This window comes from Eumetopias jubatus, unplaced genomic scaffold (genome assembly GCF_037043125.1).
Source record: "Eumetopias jubatus isolate StellerSeaLion01/CBP00866 unplaced genomic scaffold, mEumJub1_p1.0 scaffold_5, whole genome shotgun sequence".
In the NCBI taxonomy this organism is placed as follows: domain Eukaryota; kingdom Metazoa; phylum Chordata; class Mammalia; order Carnivora; family Otariidae; genus Eumetopias; species Eumetopias jubatus.
The window spans coordinates 21,153,953-21,169,776 of NW_028274811.1; the positions used below are offsets into that span (position 1 = coordinate 21,153,953).

Here is a 15,824-nt window from a genome sequence, read left to right on the forward strand (position 1 = left end):
GGCTAGAAGAATAAAAAGTGTCCGAGTATTTCAATCTCAATCTCTTTCTCTCCCCACAAATTTAAACCCGTTGTACCATTGTATTTCCCCTACAGTTTCAACTTGTTTAAAGGCTACAAGTCAGCTGTACTCTTGAACCATTATACAAGTTTTTGAAAGCAAATGGGCTCTGAGAACATCGGAGTTGATGGCGGCGGGGAGGGGGCAAGGCATACTCTCAGTGAAACTGATTTCATACCCAATAGTTAAGACTTTTTTTTTTAAACATTTTATTTATTTATTTGAGAGAGAGAGAGAGAAACAGCATGAGAGGGGATAGGGTCAGAGGGAGAAGCAGGCTCCCCACCGAGCCGGGAGCCCGACGCGGGACTCGATCCGAAGACTCCGGGATCATGACCTGAGCCGAAGGCAGTCGCTTAACCAACTGAGCCACCCAGGCGCCCAATAGTTAAGACTTTTAACTGATGGATCCCATCCAACCATCTATCTTCACTGTGTTCTTCTTGCCCTTCTCCTCGCTCCTTTGTTGTTCATCATGCTCCAAAACTCAGGGTCAGAGGAGCCTCACTGAGAAAGAGTGACAGGATGTGGAGTTATTTCTGCTGCTTTTCTGCCTGCCCCAGCACCACCTTTCTGCCCCACCTCGCCAACACACCTCTCCCCACCAAGGCCGTGGGTCCTGGCAACGGTTTCACATGGTAATTTGAAGTGTTTGGCAGATACCTCTATGATACACCGCACGATTTCAGCTGGAGCGTATTTTTTGTGTTGGTTCAGTGTATCCAAGCACTGTATTCCTGCAGGAAAGAATGTATGAGCGTAATTTAAAAATGACCATATGCAAAATGGTGCATCACCCGGGACGAGCGTGTAGTGGTTTCTCAAGCAATTAAACATAGAATTACCTTATGATCCAGGACTTCCCCTTCTAGGTATATGCCCAAAAGAATTGAAGGCGGGAGGGGTGGGGGTGGGAGGGTGCAACTGGCCGGCTCAGGTGGTAGAATGTCCAGCTTCTGATCTTGGGGTTATTGTGGGTTCGAGTCCCATGCTGGGTGTAGAGATTACTTTTAAAAAAATCTTAAAAAAAAAAAAAAGAGATTTGAAAGCAGGGACTTGAGCAGATATTTGTGTGCCAGTGTTCCTAACAACATTTTCACAAGACCCAAGATGTGGAAACAACTCAAATGTCCACCGACAGATGAATACATATGCAAAATGCAGTATATGCATGCAATGGAATATTATTCAGCCACAAAATGTCCTGAAATTCGATACATGCTGCAACATGGAGGAATCTTGAAAATATTGTGCTAAATTTGTCCACAAAAGGACAAAAATTGTATAATTCCTCTTACATACCTAGAATAATCAAATTCCTAGGCAAAGAAAGAGTAATAGTTACCAAAGGTAGCAGAGGAGGGGAGAATAGGGTTTCTGTTTAGTGGGTACAGGGTTTCAGTTTGAAATAAGAAAATTCTGGAGACAGGTGCAGGACAAGGTAAATGTACTTACTGCCACTGAATTGTACATTCAAAAAGGGTTAAAGTGAATTTTATGTCATGTATATTTTACCACAATTTTCTTAAAGTTTCTTTTTATTTGTAAAGTAATCTCTACACCCAACGTGGGGCTTGAACTCACAACCCCAAGATCAAGAGTCACCCGTTCTACTGACTGAGCCAGCCAGGCATCCCTTACCACAGTTTAAAAAAGATCATAGTCGGTCTTAAGCCATGCTTCACCCAGCCAAGTGTTCATATATGATTACCACATGAAGTAAACTGTTATAAAAAAGGACAAAGATGTCCATCTGACATCAATTTAAAGATCACTAAAGTATAAATAAAGTAAAAAAAAGTATATATACAGGGTGTTAAAAATTATTAAGACAGTTTAGGTGATACAAACTTTGTTTAACACTTTAAGCGGATTGCTTCTACTAGGAGAACTACAGAATGGAGTGGAAGGCAAGAAGATTTTATAGGATAAAGAATAAGAAACAGGGACGCCTGGGTGGCTCAGCCAGTTAAGCGTCTACCTTTGGCTCAGGTCATGATCTCAGGATCCTGGGATCGAGTCCCATGTCGGGTTCCCTGCTCAGCAGGGATTCTGCTTCTCCCTCTGCCCCTCCCCCTGCTTGTGCTCTCTCTCTCTGACAAATAAATAAAATCTTAAAAAAAAAAAGAATAAGAAACAAGGAAGGAAGTACACAATCCATAGTTGGCTTGGGATATACTGCATTTCTGATCAGGCAGAGCATTTTCAGGCACCTGACAGTTATCAAAGTTTTGTTCTGCTGATGTGACATCCTGGGCTGGAGCAGCTCCATCTTGGGCCTAGAAATCTCTGGGATTTCCAAGGTCAAAAAAGCCAACAGTATGTGTTTTTCACATACTGAGAACGTTGGTGATCATATTTGACCTTTACTAGTTAGCTTCCTGACAGGCTGAGGGGCCACCAAGTGCGGGTCTGGCAGAGAAGGGGAGTCTGGCTGAGAAGATGAGCAGGAGTTGGAACGTAGCCGGCAATCCACTCACCATGCTGTGTGCCTCTTCGTGCATTAATGGGAGTCCTGGCAATATGGAGACCATATAGAAGTATTCATTGAAACTCCTCTGGCTTTTACATGATTTACCAAGAGAAGCCTGGCTATCAGAATACATCTTTTTCTTCTGTTAAGAATATGGAAAGGGGAACCTGGGTGGCTCAGTTGGTTAAGCGTCCGACTCTTGAGCTCAGCTCAGGTCTTGATATCAGGGTCATGAGTTCAACCCCATGTTAGGCACCATGCCCAGTGGAGCCTACTTAAAAAAAAAAAAGAATATGGAGAAATGGGTGTGATAAAACACTGAGTGAAAAATCAGGGGCGCCTGGTGGCTCAGTTGTTAAGTGTCTGCCTTCAGCTCGGGTCATGATCCCAGGGTCCTGGGATCGAGCCCCACGTCGGGCTCCCTGCTCGGCGGGAAGCATGCTTCACCCTCTCCCACTCCCCCTGCTTGTGTTCCCTTTCTCACTGTCTCTCTCTCTGTGTCAGGTAAATAAGTAAAAAATCTTATTAAAAAAAAAGAAAAGAAAAGAAAGAAAAATCAGGATTTATGCAGTTTTGTGGACAAAAAAGAATGTATGTCACCAGAAAACAATGCAGAAAGCCATGCACCAGAATATTTATATAGTATAATTTCTGGATGGTAGAGTTATGAATGATTCTTACATCCTGTATCTTTATAAATTATCTACACGAAGTCTGTATTTTATCATCAGAAAAGAAAGAACCCTTCCACTCCTGTACACACTGCTCCCTATGTGTGGGATCATCCCTCTCTCTGTTCTGCTTGTCAGAGTTCAAGCCCCAAAGTCAATGTCAACTCTTAGGCGAAACCTGTTTCATGTTTCATCTTCTCTCCGCCTTCACTTTTCCCATGTTGGTTCCGTGCCTAAGACTTCTGCTTCTTGACCAGGAGAGGTCTCTGTTGCATTGCTCAAGAAAAACAAATTAAAAAAAAAATGTTTATTTAATGAATGAAAACTGTCTTTACTGTTGGAGAGATTATAATATTATAGAAGGTCAAGAGAAAAATTCTTCAGTGTCTCCATAACTAACAAATTTCCAAACTATTTTATCAACAAAGGGGAGCTTGAACCCTGAGGACTAACCCCACTAGTACCTAGCACTTTGCAGGGTCACAGAAGAATTTTATCTGATATGTAAAAAATTGAAAGTAGAAAAAGAGAGAACAAGGGAGTACTCATTTAAACAGGAAATCGTATGTTTTCTAGGGACAAATTAAAAACCATCAGGGAAGTGCTTCAGAGGGTGTGGCCTTTATAGTTAGGCTGACCTGGACCAAATTCTGACTCTGCTACTTACCGTGTAGCTTGAAGCAAGCTAATGGGGCTAGTGATAGCTAGTTCAGAGGGTTGTTGTAAACAGTCTATTAGATTACCTGTAAAGTCCTTAGCATGACACAAAATACCACTTACATATTTTTCTTAGGCCTATGGATGGGCATACGGGTTAGATTGCCAGTTAAATTTTAGCAACTATGGCTGACTTAGTTGCAAAGTAGCTTTTTCTGGGAGGAAGAATATAGTGAATTCAGGAAATAGAAATTCCCTGAAAATGAGAATAGGAACATTTTCCTTTTCTTTTTTTTTCCCCCAAGAAGAGGAACATATTTCACATGCCATTTTGGCTTCAAATATCCTCGCCTCAGAGAAAACCAAAAAATTCACACCTCTGATCTCTTTTACAGGCTAAGCTGGAATTCCTACTCCAAGCTGCATGTTTCAAATAATTATCTCACCGAGAGTCTCAAATTCATCAGAGGAGCTTCTCATCTTCCCTGCTCTTTTCTTCTTGGGCCTATTTTTTTCTCCCAGCCTTGCCTATTTCTGAAATTAGCCAATATTGATAAATACCATCAATGAATAATACACCCATATTCTCAGTTTTCTGGGTCTCAGAAATCACTTTAGAGTCCTGCTCCCCTCCCCAACCAAACCGTTCAGTCTCATCTGTCCTTGTAGGTGGATAGTGGTGTAGACATGTCTGTCCCCTCTTTCTTTCCCAGGGAGGATCTACTCTCCTCCTCGCACCAAGTGACTTACAATAACCTCCTCACATGTTCCCTGTCCTCTCTCTCACCTTCCCCGTAAGCATGTGAGGACAGCTCAGGCGGTCCTGCAAGCAGCTACTAGAGTAATTTTGCTAATGCCCTCTGTGACTCTTTCATGCTCCTGCTCAAAAATCATTCACGTAAAGTTCTGGAGCTGGCTGGTGGTGATGGCTGCACAGCGGTGTGAATGTACTCAATGTCACTGGACCTATACACTTTAAAAGGGTTGAAATGGTAAGCTTTCTGATATGTCTACTTGACCACACACACACACAAAACCATTAATGATTCAAAGACCAGAGCATGATGTTATATAAGGACCAGCACCATCCAAGCCCGATCATTTTCATCGATAAGAGTGTCTGGCATCCAGGACAGTGAAAGGAGCGATGGTGGTTATCTTATTGCCCATGACAGGTGCACTACCACCCCACACACTTGTACTCACTGTCCTTTCTCTGAGGTTGCTTCCCTCCACCGTTGCTGGGAATGGTCTGTGCTTTGTCCTGGATACAGCTTCTCCCCGTCTCCACCCTGTCTAATATAACCATGTACTGATCTAACCATTCAAAGTCCAGCTCAACTGTATCTTGTCCATGAAGCCTTCACTCTTATATCTCTCCCTTGCTCTGGGCTTCCATGGCTCTTTATATTACTATTCTGCCTGCATAAATCTCCTGAAGCATGGAGACCATTCCTTAATCCTCCTGGTATTTCCCCTTGCTTTTACTTCAGGGCTTTGCACAGAGCAGACTTACAGTGAATGTTTATTGAATGGCTGAAGCGAGAGACCTAAGGAGGCCCTGGAAAGGGTACCTTGGATCTTGGGAGAGCCTTGCGTCACATCTGACTCTAAGCCCCCCAACCCCCACCCCCATCCCCACCAGTATTCAAAGGGCTTTATGTAGCTTTCATGCAACACATTTTGTTTTGCCCCTTTTTTGGGAATATTAGTTTTCCTGCTTCATTTCATTAATCATTAAATTCCAAATTATGAAATTTCATGTTAATTGTGGGGCCAAAATGTAATGGATTCACAGTCCATCTTCCTTAGATTCCCATAACAACCTGTAGCAAAGGAATATTCTGTATCTCTAACTCGATATATATATTGGATGCCCTGGCAGTGTTTTGCTGTTGGGTGGTCTAAGGACATAATTTTTAAGATAATCAACTAATCTTGATAAAACTGTACATGGGTATGCACCATTATCTTTTCAGTAAGTTGTTGCTAAGCGATATTTTACCTTCCAGGAAAGTAACCTTGGAAGAATATGTGGTTGTCCTTGATATAACTTCTCCTGCAGCATTGCCAGAAGTTAATATTATGTCAACATCTCCATTATAAAGATATAACTTCATTGTAAATGATTTGTCTGGGTTAACAGTGGACTCTGGACTTCCTAACCATAGTGGAAAAGAAAGCTATTTTTTTTTTAAGAGAGGGAGTTGGGGGAGGGGCAGAGGGAGTGGAAGAGAGAGAATCCTAAGCAGGCTCCGCGCTCAGCACGGAACCTGACGGGGGCTCAACGTGGGGCTCGATCTCACCACCCTGAGATCCTGACCTGAGCTGAAATCAAGAGTTGGATGCTTAACCGACTGAGCCACCCAGGTGCTCCTAAAAGGCCATTTTTACGTGAGGAAAAAAATTAACTCTTAAATAGCAAGAAAACAAAACCACAAGACAAAGAGCCTCAGTTCACTTTATTTTTCTTGTATAAAACTATGTGGTGGCCACCGCTGGAGCCATGGGTCCTCTGCACGGAGACTCTGGTGTGGGTCTTTACAAGATGGTCAGTAAATCCCTGATAGGGAGACTTGGTGAACACCGTCTCTTTCCAGAGGTCAGGGGTGAGCTAGCCATAGGTCTTAAGATGGCATCCAAAGTAGCCTTGGCAAAGTCGCCCAGGGTGGCAGGGTCTCTGACTGAGATGTAGAGTTGTCAATACCAGCCATCCTCAGGAGCTTCTTGGGCACAGGGGCTGAGACCATGTCCGTGCCTCTGGGGGCAGCACAGAGCGTGGGGCTTGCTGGGCTTGTTCGCCCGGTAGCCTCCCCTCACGGGGCTATGGAAAGCTTGGCCAGAATGGCGGTGGCTATCTCCCTGGAGCACTTGACATCCAGACCGACGTGTCCATGGTAATGTCCAATGACAACGAATGCTTTGAACCTGGTCTGCTGGCCAGCACGGCCCTGCTTTTGCACAGGCATGATCTTCAAAACCTCCTCCTTGAGGGACGCCCCCAGGAAGAAGTCAATGATCTCAGATGGCTTGACGGGCAGGGAGAAGAGATAGAGCTCCTCCAGGGACTTGATCATCATGTCCTTGGCCAGGCAGCCCAGCTTGGTGACGGGGATCCCCTCCTTGTCCTCGGCCTTGCCTCCGAAAGCTCCGTGGCCTCACCCAAGCCCCGACCACTGGCCCTCCTGCAGCGCCCAGGGTCATCTGCCACCTGCTGTTCTCTCGGATGAAGCAGCACAAGACAAAGAACTTTCTTTGAGGACTGGGCTTTTTGTCTAATATAAATGTGAATTCTCTATTTCAGAAAACGGCATTCTTCTCACAAAGACCTTAAAATATTCCAACCAATTATCACACTTTAAATCTGTAATTTCTTTTATTTTTTTAAAAAAAGGATTAATTACAAGTGAACTAGAATTGCTTTTTTCACAGACCTTTGCTTTACGCTTTAATGACTGGAGAATGGGGAGCCCATGTTGGCAAGTTAGTGTATATGAATAGCAAGAAGATTAAATGTGGTTGCTGTCTTTAATTCGGGCTCTTGCTTTCATTCATACACTCTTGTTTTTGTTCGTCAAATGTTTCTTGAGCCTATATTACGTGCCAGGTACTTAATTTGGGGGATAAATGTCAAGTTGCTGGCTGATTTCTACAAGAAATTTTATTCTGCCATGGTTCCTAAAATTTAGCATACCTCAGAATTGCCTGGAAATTCTATTAAAGCGCAGATTTATGGGCCCCACATCCAGAGATTCTGGTTCAGACGGTCTGAGATGGGGCCCACGAATTTGAGTTTCTAACAAGCTTCCCGGTGAGGCTTATGTTGCGTGGACCACACTCTAAATAACACTGCATCTTTGTAGAAAGGGCTGCTATGCAAGAAGCCTGCTATAGCCAGTCCATCCTTCAACGTGATAGTTGGTCCAAAGGTAATCAAAGCCACCGTTCACACAGCTGAAACAGATTTAGAGGATCTGGATTACCGGTAAATGGCGTTCACTCCCTACAAGCAGGGATGATGCTTCTGCTATCACTAGTTCAGGCTGCTCACCGTCAGGGCCCATTCTGATGGATGGGTTTAGTGCTATACAGTGTGTTAATGAGTGTCATCATCATCCCTTCCTAAAGCCTTCAGACCTGTCTTTTGAAAACAGAATGTACTAACAACAGTGAGAGAAGAGCCATTCTTCACCACCAAATATGGAGTGCTGAGTCTTCAGTGCTGGACCAGAAGCTGGTCGTGGAGAGTATATTTTGGGGCAAACAGAGACAACTTTGACTTGAAGAACGTGGAGTGAGCAAAGATTGCTTAAACTGGATATAAAAGCTCTAACCATAAAGGAACGATTGAAATGTTGGACTTCATTAAAATTAAAAACTTATTTTCCTCATAAGACTCCATTAAAAGAGTGGACAAGGAAAGAGTCACAGATTGGTAGAAGATGAAATACATAAATCTGAAGGCTTCCATTCAGAATATATAAAGAGCTTCTTCAAATCAATAAGAAAAAGATGAGGGTAGGGAAGGAAATTTTTAACTTTTTTCACAAATCTTCCTAGGATCTTCTTCTGGGCCCATATAAATTAGACTGACAAAGGACTGATTAACAAGAGAAAAACAAACAGAAGTTTATTAACATATGCTTCATGCATACAAATGGGAGCACCCAGTGATGAGTAACTCAAAACAGTGTTAAAACTTGGATCTTACAGCATCTTAATGGAAGAACAATAATAATAATTTTGTACAGAACTGACAAAACAAACAAAAGGACTTAGAACTTATACAAGTTGCAGATTGGGGGAGAGAATATATGGAGAAATCAGTGGTAGATAAAGGCTAGTTTAAGAAAGGTTTGTTATAGAGATTCTTCTGGGCTGATAAGGGTGTAGAGTTGTCTCTGATGATTAACTTCTGTCCCCTGGTAGAGAGGAGAAATGGGGACACCTCCCCAAATGGATTTCCTGTTTTAGGCAAGTGGAAGGAAGGCAGAGAGCTTTTCCTGTATCCACATCTTCTCAATTGTCTTTAGCTCAAAATAATCCTTAGGCCAAAGTGACATATTTGGGAATGGCATATTCTGCTACCCTTAATTAGCGATTCAATTTTAAAATTGAACAAAAGACAAACAGGTGTGAAACAAAAGGGAGTCCTCTCTGCTTTCTGGCAGCATGAGGAGAAAGTATGCTGTTTATTCTCTACAGACTTCTTGTCTCCTCTGGCAAAGTTGGGCAAAACACACACACACACACACACCCACACACACACTCTCTCTCTCTCTCTTTCTCTCTCTCTCTTCTGTTAATGCGTTTATATTTTGAAATTATCTCAGACTCACAAGAATTTGTAAAAACAGTACAGAGAGTTCCCATGCACTCTTCACTCAGCTTTCACAATGATAATATCTTACATAACCATAATAATTGGTCAAAACCAGGAAACTGATTTTGTTAAAACACTATTAATTCAGGTATGGAGATGTAGAATTTATTAGGATTTCACCACTTTTCACATGCACTCCTTTTGGGAGGGGACAAGGAGGGGTATAGAGTTCTGTGAAATCAATTAACCATCATGACCATCAGCATGCAGAACTGTTCCATCACCACAAAGAAACTCTCTCCTCTTACCCCTTGATAGTTGCACCTTTCCCCTGGATCCACTACTACGGGTCCATGTCCCAACATTATAATTTTGTCACTTTATGAATGTCCTAGTAATAGAATCCTACAGTTTGCAACCCTTTGACATTGGCTTTTCTAAGTGTAATGCCATTGAGATCCATCCAATTCGTTGCATGTATCAGTCGTTTATTGTTCTTTATTGCTGAGTGCTAGTCCAGCATATGGACGCACCAAATTTCTTTATCCATTCCTCCACTAACTGTCCTTCGGCTTGCATGAAGAGTCCCCAGGACCACCTCCAAGTTCAGTAATTCATTAGGAAGACTCATAAAACAGTGTATAGTTATACTCATGGTTGTAATTTATTACAAAGGAATACAGAGCAAAATCAGTGAAGGGAAACGGCACATGGGGATAGTGGGCACAAGTTTCCAAGAATCTTCTTGCTGTGGAGTCACATAGGCCATGCTTAATTCCCCCAGCAATGAGTTGTGGCAACTCTGCTTTTTCTTTGCTCCGGATAACAAACTTGTTCATCCTTTGGTGTTCCTGGGGAGTTAAAAGAATTCTTTGCAAGTACCACAAGGCTCGTTGCCATCCTGATATTGGAAGACAAAGATCATGGTCTTGTTCTATGTTTCTCAAACAATTACATGTGCATTGTATCCTAAGTGATTGCTAGGTGAGCAGTCCTTGACTGGTGCCACCTATCAGGGGAGCGATAAGCTTTATAGAGTGAAAGAAATCAGGACAAATTCCAGGACTGTTACCCAAAACTGGGTTTGCCTCTTGGTGCATGTAGAGCCAAAAGATAGAACCATGCCAAAGAATAGGAAAATGAAGGATTTTAGTCGCAACAAGTAAAGGAGAACACCAGAAATCTTTCCCAAAGCAGGGTCTCTCCAAACAACAAAATCAGGGAAGTTTTAAGCTAAGGGTGCATACATATTCATGAAGGAACTTGCACAATGGGGAATGCAGCATGGATTTGGGGCAAAAGTCATCTTAAGGTGACTGAGTCCAAGTCAAGGTCGCGGTTCTTACATTCTTTCCCAAGATGGCTGGTGGCCTAAAATGACTTTTCTTATGACAAAAAAGCTTCTTTTTTTCTGGGGACCCCTAACTCTCTCTGCTTACAGGAGTTGCAAGGTTTGAATAATGGGTGAAATGTGAGCAGAGAAGAACCAGAAAGAACTTTCCACATGCGGCAAAGTATGAACAGAGGCAACGAGGAAAGAAAAAGCCATTGTGTTTACAGGATGGTGAGAATGTCCCGGGCAGAGCAATATTCTATTAGGGAATTAAAAAAAAGGGAATCTTAGGAAAAGGGATTCAGCTTATTGAGGACTTTATGTGTGGCTAGAACGAATGATAGATAAGATAGATAACTATGGAGAGTTATGTTAATGATCAAAATAGGGCTTCAGAAAAATATATCTGTCAATAATTCAAAGGATGGATTGGAGATTAAGAGATGGGGACACTTGTTTGGAAAAACATCCAGGTGAGAAGGCCCAGATTAGGATCAAAGCCATGCGAATGGAGACGAGGGAGCTGCCTCTCCACAGTTTATATTGGTGTAGATGAAGTGCACAAGAGAGGCTGTGCATGCAGAGACAGGATCTACCTGTACTGGAAAAGAACTTCGTTGTACTTGGTAGTCACCTTTATAAATGAGGTCAGTAAGGCACTATTAGAGAGAGCCATCATAATCTCCAAGAAAAGTTATAAAACTAAAAAACATGATAATACAGAAAGGAAAAAAAATCAATGTGCAGTATAGAAAGTAGCAAGAGGTGTGGTGCTTTTTTTTTTATGGTGAAGTATTTTAAGAAAGCCATTTAGTGTGACTAATCTATTTTCCCTTTCAGAGATGGTTCATTTAAGTACAGCCTAATTAAGAAGGAATAGGTAAGGCACCCAAGGTCAAGATCGGACCTGCTTGGTTACCTTATGAAAATGCCTGAATGCGGCGGAACCTCAGATCTGATGCGTTCTGAACAGGCTCCGGGCTGATGTGTGGCTGTGCACTTTTCATGGAAGCAGGCGTAACCTTGCTAACCGTGTCACTAACTCACATTTCCTCATGGCGAATCACGCCAGCTCCTGTTTCTCCAATGATTAAAAAGAAAGTCATTCCTGGAGTGCACTATTTATTTATTTAGGAAACAACGTTATCGCCAAGCTTTAAAGATAGGGTGTCTTAAGGAAGTGGTAATCAGAGTAAAAACCTTTGTCCTGCTGCGCTGGCTGAGTCCCAAACACCGTCTCTTGCCTCCCCTCCTCTGTCATCACATTCCACTCACGTGGGGCTTCTTTCTGTACTTCAGACATGCTGCCCCATCTCAGAACTACCTGGGATGCTCTTCCCAAGAGCTGCACACGGTTCACTCCATCTCCTCATTCAGTTTTTTAAAGTGACTGTCTGTCTTCTCAGGGAGGTGCGGTGGATGCTGTTGGGCACCCTGCCCACATCCCCCTTAAGAGGCTGTGTGTTCAGCGCCCCCCACCCCGCCACCTCCCCGGTGCTGTGGGTGTTTGGCTGCTCAAGGCTCGGGGCTTTGTGCTTTTATGGAGATTGTCCTTGGCTGCCTGGAACCTCCTCGATCGGTGGTGGTCCTAGAGACAATGGCTGACGATTACGTCCTCCACCCAGGGGAGGGCCGTGGCCAAAGCCTAAGTGATGAGGGGATCTAGCAGTCTCCTCTCCTCTGGGTGGGACAACTTCTTGGTACAATTTATATATTTATTTATTTATTTATTTATTTATTTATTTATTTATTTATTGTCATGTTAATCACCATATCATTAGTTTTTGATGTAGCGATCCATGATTCATTGTTTGTGTATAACACCCAGTGCTCCATGCAGAACGTGCCCTCTTTAATACCCATCACCAAGTTAACCCATCCCCCCAACCCTCTCCCCTCTAGAACCTTCAGTTTGTTTTTCAGGGTCTATCGTCTGTCATGGTTCGTCTCCCCCTCCGATTTCCCCCCCTTCATTCTTCCCCTCCTGCTATCTTCTTCTTCTTTTTTTTTTTTTAACATATATTCTATTACTTGTTTCAGGGGTACAGATCTGTGATTCAACAGTCTTGCACAATTCACAGCACTCACCATAGCACATACCCTCCCCAATGTCTATGACCCAGCCACCCCATCCCTCCCAACCCCCTACTCCAGCAACCCTCAGTTTGTTTCCTGAGATTATTTTTAAGGATTTATTTATTCATTTAAGGGAGGAGAGGCAGAGGCAGAGGGTGAATTCTGAAGCAGACTTCCTGCTGAATGTGGAGTCTGACGCAGGGCTTGATCCCAGGACCCCGAGATCGTGACCTGAGCTGAAACCAAGAGTCGGCCGCTCAACCAACTGAGCCACCCAGGTGCCCCCCTGGTGCAACTTATGATTCAGGGCTTCCCACGGGATCAGGCTGAGACTAGACTTCTAAGGAGTATGATTGCCAGATTTCATCCCCTGCTGTCTACTTTTTTTTTTAAGACTTTATTTATTTAGAGAGCACACGTACGAGTGGAGGAGGGGCAGAGGCAGAGGGAGAGAGAGAGAGAGAATCTCAGGCAGACTCCCTGCTGAGTGGGGAGCCTGATGCGGGGCTTAGTCTTATGACCCTGAGACTGTGACCTGAGACCGTGACCTGAGACAAAACCAAGAGTCGGTTGTTCAACCGACTGAGCCACCCAGGCATCCCTGTCTGCTACTTTTCCACTCTCCTTAAGATCACTGAAGCAGGGGGCGCCTGGGTGGCTCAGTCGTTAGGCATTTGCCTTCGGCTCAGGTCTTGATCCGAGGGTCCTGGGATGGAGCCCTGCATCAGGCTCCCTGCTCAGCGGGAAGCTTGCTTCTCCCTCTCCCACTCCCCGGCTTGTGTTCTCTCTCTCGCTGTGTCTTTCTCTGTCAAACAAATAAATAAAATCTTTTAAAAAATAAAATAAAAGAGTTTTTTTATTCCATTAGAGAGCACATGCACAAGTGGGGGAGGGGCAGAGGTAGAGGGAGAGAGAGAGAATCTCAAGCAGACCCCGTGCTGAGCGGGGAGCCTGATGCGGGGCTCAGTCTTATGACCCTGAGACCATAACCTGAGACCATGACCTGAGACAAAACCAAGAGTCAGTCACTCAACCGACTGAGCCACCCAGGCGTCCCTGTCTGCTACTTTTTTCACTCTCCTTAGGATCACTGAAGCAGGGATTCCCACCTGAGGCTCTGTTCACAGGGAGCATATTGTAAGATAGTTGGTGCAGCAGTGGTCCCAGGAAGCGGAGTAGATCTAGAATTCGGGATTGGATAAATCAACCACTAGATGGCAATGTGAACCTCATCATTGTCAGACGGTAAAATGTTAGTCTGACTTCCTGGAGGGGTGCGCTCACTGAGATTGTCACCTGTGGTGACTGGGACAAAATACAGGTAGAAGAGACTGCATTAAGGGGCGTCTGGGTGGCTCAGTCATTAAGTGTCTGCCTTCGGTTCAGGTCATCATCCCGGGGTCCTGGGATCGAGCCCCGCATTAGGCTCCCTGCTCCGCGGGAAGCCTGCTTCTCCCTCTCCCACTCTCTCTGCTTGTGTTCCCTCTCTCGCTGTCTCTCTCTCTGATAAATAAATAAATAAATAAAATCTTTAAAAATAGAAAAGAGAGAGAGACTGCATTAAATCATGCAATGACTCTGGCATTTCACACGTTTCAGGCAAACGGGAAGCTTGGTACACAGGACTGCTTGCACCAATTTCGCAATTTCTTGTGCCTGTAGTTACTTCAAAATAAAAAGTTAAAAATAAAGACAAGCAAATGAACAGCCGTAGTGTGAAAACAACATTATATCCTAGGGGAAATGGTAGGCATTAGTAGCGTCCTCAAGGACTTACAGGATTCAGAGAATAGTTCCCACGTAGTTGCCATTTAATTCAATAGCTTGTCCTTTGCAAAAACTAGATGAATTGTGGCAGATAATAGGGACTCCCAGAAACTCAAGCAATTAGGAGCCCCAACCAAAGTCGCTTGACTGAGCATGGTATCGTCACTAAAACAGATTAATATAGACTTTGGAATGTGGCGTGCAGCTGTAACCGGCAACCACTTCTTTTCTAGACCCATCCGGAAGGTGAATCAGAAACAGTTGGCTTTCACATGGAAGGGATAATAGAATATATTCGTGACCTGGCCCCAGGGCTACTTCACTTGTCCTCTGCTCTGTCATAATGTAGTCCAAAGGGACCTGGATTGTGTGGACGTTCCACAGAACTTCACACTAGTCAACCATATCGATGTCACACTAAGTGAATCTGGGAAGGAGGAACTGGCAAGTGCTCTGGGATGCTGGCAAGACACGTGCACTTCAGAAGGTGGAAGATAATACTGAAAAGATGAAGGAGCCTGCCACCATGTAAACATTTTTAGGGGCACAGTGTTCTGGGACATGCCAGGACATCTCTTCTCTGCCAAAGGACAAGTAATTGTGCCTTGGGTTTCCTGCCATTAAAAAAGGCACAGAGCCTGCAAGCATTTGGGAGGTAGTGTTTATCACATTTGCGAAACCCGGCTCTGACCTGCTTATGGGGGATGAGGAAGGATGAGACTCAGCGCAGAAGAGGGCTCTGTCATCATCTGGGTGACAGTATAAGAAACACTGCTCTCTGGGTCATATGACTCGAAGGTTTCTAGGGTAGCAGACTGATCTGTGGTGGATACAAATGCTGTGTGAAATACTCAGGATGCCCAGATGGGACAGTTGCAGGATAGACTTGTAGGGTACTTGGGCAAGGCCATGCCATCTGCAGCCGAGAACTATACACCATTCACGTAAGAGCTTCTGACACACTTTGGGACCTGGAAGGGACTCTCTGAGTATGAGACATCAAGCAGTTATGCAATTAGAGCTGCCCACCATGAGCTGGGCTTGTTCAGACACACCTCGTCGTGAGACTGGGAACACCAGCAGCATTCCATCATCAGATGGAAACAGTATGTCAGAGACTGGGCTCACGCAGGTCCCCAGGTTGTGAGTAAACTGTACAAACAAGTGCTTCTGGTGATATGTCTCTCCCATCTCTTTCATGAACTTTTCCTTGAACTCCTTGCTTCTTGAGGGTTCCCTAAGACCAGCTGATAGAGGAGGATGAATCCTCAGGTTAATAGGCTGCTACCACACTACAGCCCACTTGGGCTCAAAGATGGTGGTGGAAACAATTTCTGCCAGTGGGTATCTACTTCGGTGCTCCTGGGTATCTACTCTGTGTGGAGAGAAAATGGCCCCCCCAAAAAGGTTACGTGGAGATTCACGGGCAGTGGCAAATGGCCTGACTGGTCAGGTAGTGGGCTG

The 15,824-nt window shown here is 44.1% G+C and overlaps 1 pseudogene; it reads right to left on the reverse strand.

Moving 5' to 3' along the window:
- Window positions 1-6,342: 6,342 nt before the first annotated feature.
- On the reverse strand, window positions 6,343-11,574 carry LOC114209414 (small ribosomal subunit protein uS5 pseudogene; annotated as a pseudogene).
- Between the last annotated feature and the right edge of the window lie 4,250 nt (window positions 11,575-15,824).